This window comes from Peromyscus maniculatus, chromosome 10 (assembly GCF_049852395.1).
Source record: "Peromyscus maniculatus bairdii isolate BWxNUB_F1_BW_parent chromosome 10, HU_Pman_BW_mat_3.1, whole genome shotgun sequence".
In the NCBI taxonomy this organism is placed as follows: Eukaryota; Metazoa; Chordata; class Mammalia; order Rodentia; family Cricetidae; genus Peromyscus; species Peromyscus maniculatus.
Window position 1 is genome coordinate 70,097,208 of NC_134861.1, and position 6,430 is coordinate 70,103,637.

The following is a 6,430-nucleotide window of genomic DNA, read 5'->3' on the forward strand; positions in this document are numbered from 1 at the left end:
TGTCATCTTGCTGGAAGCCTGTGTTACTTTCTAGGTAAATCATTTGTTCTGTGAAGACTGTACAATAAATGTCAACCCTGTGAAGTTTTGGCATTTGTGGGAGCTGTAATACACAGCTCTCATCTTCCTGTGTGAGGCTGCTGAGCAGTGTGGATTTATGGACAGGAAGAACCAACCACCTAGTCTCTCTAAGTCCAGAGTTTCTCTGTGTCTTGTCTGGTCTGGGAGATGGTCCAGGTGGTAAGTGAGCTATCTTCCCTCCATCTGTAATGGAAAAACAGTAACGGGGAATGGGAAAAGTTGATCAGATGAGCTGTGAATCTTTTGATGTATCATAGTCATTGGTTCAAACCAAAACTGAGGACCCGGGTATCCATGCACACATGTGCATGTGCCTATGTGCGTGGGCCCATCACTCACATCATGGAAGGATGAGGAAGGGACTTTGCTAAAGGGAAAATGGGGGACTTTGGGATGAGTCAGTGAGCATTCCAAGACTGGAATGGATTAATTCTGGAATGTCATTGAGTCCATTCAATGCTTCCAAAGTATGACTGAAAAAGTACACAGTTCTCTGACTCAGCCTAGGACAAGGCTGTCAGCACCACTTAGGGACAGTTTCAGCATGAGTAGGGCCACAAGATTTTCATGAAAAATTATTTCTTCACTGTTTGAGATGTCCATGTAGATTTGTGGCCTTTCGTTTTATTTTTAAAATGGTTAAATGTGTGTTTTTAAAAATCAAAGACTTTTGTCTTGTTTTTTAATTTCTTCCAGATTTATAGCTGGCCAGTGTTCTATATGTCACACTGAGTTCTTTGGAGAATCTGGAGCTGGAATAATATCAAGTGAGGGAGGAAAAAAGTTTATAAAAAGGCAATCTCTTTTTTTTCACCACATTAAGACATCAAGAAATTTATCAAATTCTTTACTGGAAAAATATGAGGGGTGTGTGTGTGTGTGTGTGTGTGTGTGTGCATGTTAGTGAAAAGTGCACATATGTGTGCCCGTGTGAGTCTACATTGAAATCAGAGAATAATCTCCAGCTTCATTCTTTAGGCACCACTCACCAGTTTTTATTTCTTTTTTATTAGAGACAGTTTCTCCTGGTCTGGAACTCACAAAATAGGCTAGACTGGCGGGCCTATTCCACCTGTCTCCCTGTTCCCAGCACCGGGATTCACAGGCTCAGCTTTTTTACACATCTTGTGGGGCTTGAAACTTGGGTCCTTACACCTGCAAGGCAAGCATTTTATCCACTGATCATCTCCCCAGCCCAGAAGCACTATTAATACCGCCTGGTATCGAGGTGGATTATAGAGACTGAAAGAGCTTGGACACAGAAGACAAATCAAAGTGAGGTAACGTAACAAACTGCCCAGACACATGGGCTCTCCTCTGAGCTTGCTTTCACTGAGAATGTTCGGTGAGACTCTGTTAAGAATGAAGGGACTCTGGGATGTCATTACAAAGACACCAAGCAGGGCACAGAAAATGCTCTTGCGGATGACCTGAACACTTAGCCACCATGTATCAACTATCTACCATGCCATGGCCAAAGCTAGGAATTTCGGTGTCCCTCACAAAATCTAGTGAGGCCTTTCTGATTGAGTCAGTTTTGATGATGAAAGAAACCAAAGGTCTACAAGGCAAAAAATCATGGAGTCACTCAAGGGTCTGTGTGACATTGGAACCTATTCAACTTATGATTTTGGCTGTGCCAAAAACAAATACAAAAACCTTGGCTGTTGTACTTTCAGTCTTACAACTGTTTTGATACCACGTTTCTACAACGTTCCATTGTGTGGTTTCTCTAAGTGTGGAGGTGCTGTGCCCTGTACAGCCTAGTAGGGCGCTTTTCCTAACGCCTTCCTCTTGGGGGTGATGCTGTTGGTCAGGTGAGAATAGTGAGGTACCCAGGCTCGCCCTTTCCCGAGCCAGGACCTTGATGAATCAAGTTCCAGTCCAGCGGTTCCCAACCTTCCTGATGCTGTGACCCTTTAATACAGTTCCTCATGTTGGGGTGACCCCCAACCATAGAATTATTTCATTGCTACTTCATAACTGTAACTTTGCTACTGCTACAAATTGTAATGTAAATATCCAATATACTACCCTAAAGGGGTCTTGACCCTCATGTCGAGAACCAATGTTCTAGAATCTGTTTGTTCCTCGAGTTTCCCTGCCACCAGCTCCCCTAACTCCATGCTCACTGCCGTGGCTCAGAAGCTCAACTATTTTGCTGCAGTCTATCCAACGAGTGCAAAACAGGCCACCTTTGCAGTCTCGCCCCTTCCAGCCTGCTTCCCTAGAATCATTTGCTCCAAAGAATGGTGTTTTGTTTTTTTTTTTTAACAGTGAAACTTCTCCTGCTGAGAAAGTGTTCACCTTTTCCCCATTGCTAAAGACTAGATTTAATCATCTTAAGATTCCTTATAACGACTTTACTGGCTTTACTGTTTAGGATTCATCTTTGAAAATATATTTACAGTTGAAAACTCGCTACCTAGACCAATACTGGATTTGATTGCAAGTGAGAGAAAACTAAAAATAGCAACAGTTTAACTATAGAAAAGCTGATATCCGCCCCCCCACCCCTCCTTCATATATGGCAAATAGCTTCCAGCCTTTTAGAACCCAAGTTCTTCTGTGTCTTTATTCAAATTCTCTCCACATAGCTTGAACATCACTGGCCAAGATAGCTGCTTGAGATGCAGCTCTTGAATCCACATTTTCACACATAGGAAAGAAGAAAAACCACAGCTCTTGCCCTTCCCTGTTGTGATCCCTTCCAAGATGTTCCACTTAGGAATTCCCGTGTAGTTCACATGTAACACTGTCACATAGACGCATCTAGGGCTAAACAGAGTGGGAAATGTGGTCATGGGTTTTGGCAACATTTGTCCAGTAAAACAAAAACAGAACAAACAAACAAAAAACAGAGATCCTGTTACCAAGGTGATAAAAGAAACTGGAGACATCTGATATTCTACTCTGGCAGTGGAACCTCCAGAAATGGTTCTTTCTGCTCTGGGGATCAACCCCCAACCCCATGTTTTTCTGTCAGCAGTGACAGAGCTTGTGTTCCTGGAATTAGAGAAGTCTCACGGGTGTGGGTGACCATCGGGTTTTCACTTGGTTTCTTTAAATAGACCATTCTGCTTAACTCTAGTGTGAAAAGCCAGCCATAGATATCTGAGACTATGACCTGGGTTACAATTCTATAAGAGAAACATCCACTGCAAGCATTCCCCAATGGCCGACACAGGGTAGCCTGTTGGAGGGGAGATCGGACTTTGTCCTGAGACAGAATCAGGAGAGAGCACAAGCCAGTCAGGGGTCTGAGGGAAGAGCCTTCTGGCCAGAGTTCAGTGAGGGCCATAGCCTGGAGGGAGGAGGGTCTTAGCATTTTCAGTCACAGAAGAAACCAGCCTGACTAGGGAGTTGAAATGGAGGAAGAGCAGGGGTCATGGTAAGCACAGTGGGACCTGAGCACCCGCGAAGGCAGCATTGTGGGAAGGTCACAGCAGGGAACCAGGGCAGAGCCCTCGGGTGACCCATGGTTCCAGCATGTCCTACTAGAGACTTGAGTGAGTTTGTCCAGGCCTGAAGTTGTGGCTCAGCACTGGAGTACTTGCTCAGTGTGGTTGAGATCCCGAGCTTGATCTCCAGATGCAGTAGGGGAGAAGGATTAAGTTATTAAATCTCTCTGTGTCTGTGCCTCAGTTTTTCTATCTCCAAATGGTTCTAGAGCAGTATCTTGATAGCACGGTTGTTTGATTTCATGAGCTTAACATGTATGAAGTACTTCACATAGCACCTCAAGCATGACAAGCCTTCATACCTGTCCTTCAATGACATGCCAAGCTTTCTGTTATGCTCCTCTTTCCTCTCCCCCACCCCATCTCCGTCCTCCCTCTCTCAATACATCCCCAAGGCTTGTCGCATGCTATATCTCTGATTTTCTAATATCTCATATCGCCCCTACTGTACCCTACTCTATATATTCAGTTAGTTGGATTAGATCTGACCCTGTGTATCAGAGAACTCTAAATGTGGCAGATTATAAACATTAATCTTATTTTTTTCTCTTTTGAGTAGAAGCCAAAATGCTGACTCCATGGCTATCAAAGGCCCCAACCTTCCATCTCAGGCTGCAAGATTGTTACCCTAACGACTCAACTCTGCCACGGTCCAACAGAAGACGCTAATGCATAAGTGACTACAATAGGAAGGCCTTGGGAAGTGGCATTTACTCACGGGCCAGTGTTCTCACGAGCAGCGTTTGATCCATGGAGAATGAATGAACGCCCTTCTCCTTAAAGAGCCTGCGATGGGAAGACCATGAATACTTTAACAGATAAATAGTGAGTTCCAGAGAAGTGATTCAGATCACCCATGTTGACATTCTAATTAAAACTCCCCCCACTTCCCATCTTCCTCTGCCCTCTGTATCTTCTTCCACAAAAGCAGGTCTTGCTGTGTAGCTCAGGTCATCCTTGAACTCACACTCCCTGCCTCTCCTAGTGCTGGGATTATAGGTGTGAACCACCACGCTCAGCCAAACATTTCCTAGTTCAGTACTGATGAGGCAATAATGCTTTGGGGTGGTATTTGGAGATCTCTTTGGCTGGTTAATCTCATTTTTAGTGAAGATAGAAGTCAAGAAGATTGTCAAGATTGCCAACAATCTACAGCATCAGGCCAAATCTTACCCACCATTTATTTTGTTTGGAGTGTGTGTACAGAAGCCAGAGGAGGACATCAAGTGTCCTTCTTTACTACTCTTGTTCCCTTGAGGCAGGGTCCCTCATTGAACCTGGAGCTCACCATTTCTGCTAGACTAACTGATAAGTGAGCTTCTAACATCTGCCCATCTCTGATCGCCAGTGCTTGGGTTACAGGCGCATTCAACCATGTCCAGCTTTTATGTGGACCTTCGGGATTCAAACTCAAGTCCTTAGGATTATACAGAATGTTCTTTTGCCCACTGAGCCATCTCTGTGGGCACCTCCACTTGTTTTAGTAAGTAAAGAATCATTGGAAGATAGCCCCAACTGCTTATTTCCATGTTACCAATCTACTTGGCATAGTCCGGTTATTTCAACAGAGATTGGCTACCATGTGCAGCCAACAGAACCAAAAATATTTACTATCTGGCCCTCTGTGGAAAAGCTTGCTGATTCCTGAGCTAGGGCATTTGCAATGTGGAGTTTACATGAGCACAGACTGTGGTGACAAATCCAAGACTAGCCTGTCACTTTCCACAAGTGGTGTTGGGCTATTACATCACCTCTCACAGACAGGTTTTTTCAGTTCTAAAATAAGGCGAAGGCTGATATCACAAAGCTATTGTGACTCATTTTTAACAGAGTTTTGCTATGTAGCTCAAGCTGGCATCTAATTCACAATGCTCCTGCCAAGTACTGGGATTACAGGGTATGAACTGCCACATCTAGTTCCCATTATGATTATTCAATGAGACAATATATAAAATTCTCAGCACACTGCCTGGCACACCAAGTTTTTCTCTCTCCTATTGTTCTTTCTGCATAGCAACTGATTGGAAAATAATACCACATTTATTTGGACTTATCTATTGAGCAATTCTTGAACAATAATAGCATTTGCAGTTTAGATACTATCTAGGCAGGAAGAGTATTGCACATGAAAGATTTCGAGATTCCTCCAAAGTGAGCTTCAAGCACTGTTGGCAATTTTGCATGCTGTTCATTTTATTTACAAGTGACATAAAACCCAAGCCAACTGACTGTTGGAGAAAGAACAGCATCTATTGGTTCCCATTAACTAAAAGTCACTGGGTTAAATCTTTGGTACATGGTGAGCCCAGACTCGCAAACCACATCAGGAAGAAGCTGTTCTCCTGGCAGGGTCTTCAGTAGGCAGGTTTCAAGCTCAGGTTTTTCCGCTGATGTGGCAGCACACTCATAGTTTTGCAAAGAGTCCCCACAATGTAACCTTCAGGGCAAATCCTAGCTGTGACCTGGTTCAGTAAAGTCTGTGGGTTAAAGAAAATGTCTACATTGGTGTGTGTGTGTGTGTGTGTGTGTGTGTGTGTTTCAAGACAGGATTTCTCCATGTAGTTTTGGTGCCTGTCCTGGATCTTGCTTTGTAGACCAGGCTGGCCTCAAACTCACAGAGATTTGCCTGGCTCTGCCTTGCGAGTGCTGGGATTAAAGGTGTGCGCCACCACTGCCTGGCAGAAAATGTCTACATTTTTAATGTTTTTTTTTTTTTGTTTGTTTGTTTTTTTTTTTTTTTAAAAAAAGTACAGAGAAGATTATCCAACAATAGGAAAGGTGGATAGCAAAGTCAATGATAGTGTCTATCTGTCCCTTAAAGAAGTAGTAGTAACAATAAATAGTAAAGGAGAGGAGGAGGAAGAGGAAGAGGAAGAGGGAGAGGAAAA

General features: G+C 43.6%; 1 long non-coding RNA gene across 1 annotated transcript; it reads left to right on the forward strand.

The window, feature by feature from the left end:
* The first annotated feature begins 1,469 nt into the window (after nucleotides 1–1,469).
* LOC143267524 (uncharacterized) lies at nucleotides 1,470–4,437 on the forward strand. The gene is made up of 2 exons (XR_013042665.1): nucleotides 1,470–1,649; nucleotides 4,102–4,437. It is a non-coding gene; the product is annotated as an uncharacterized LOC143267524 (long non-coding RNA).
* The last annotated feature ends 1,993 nt before the right edge of the window (nucleotides 4,438–6,430 follow it).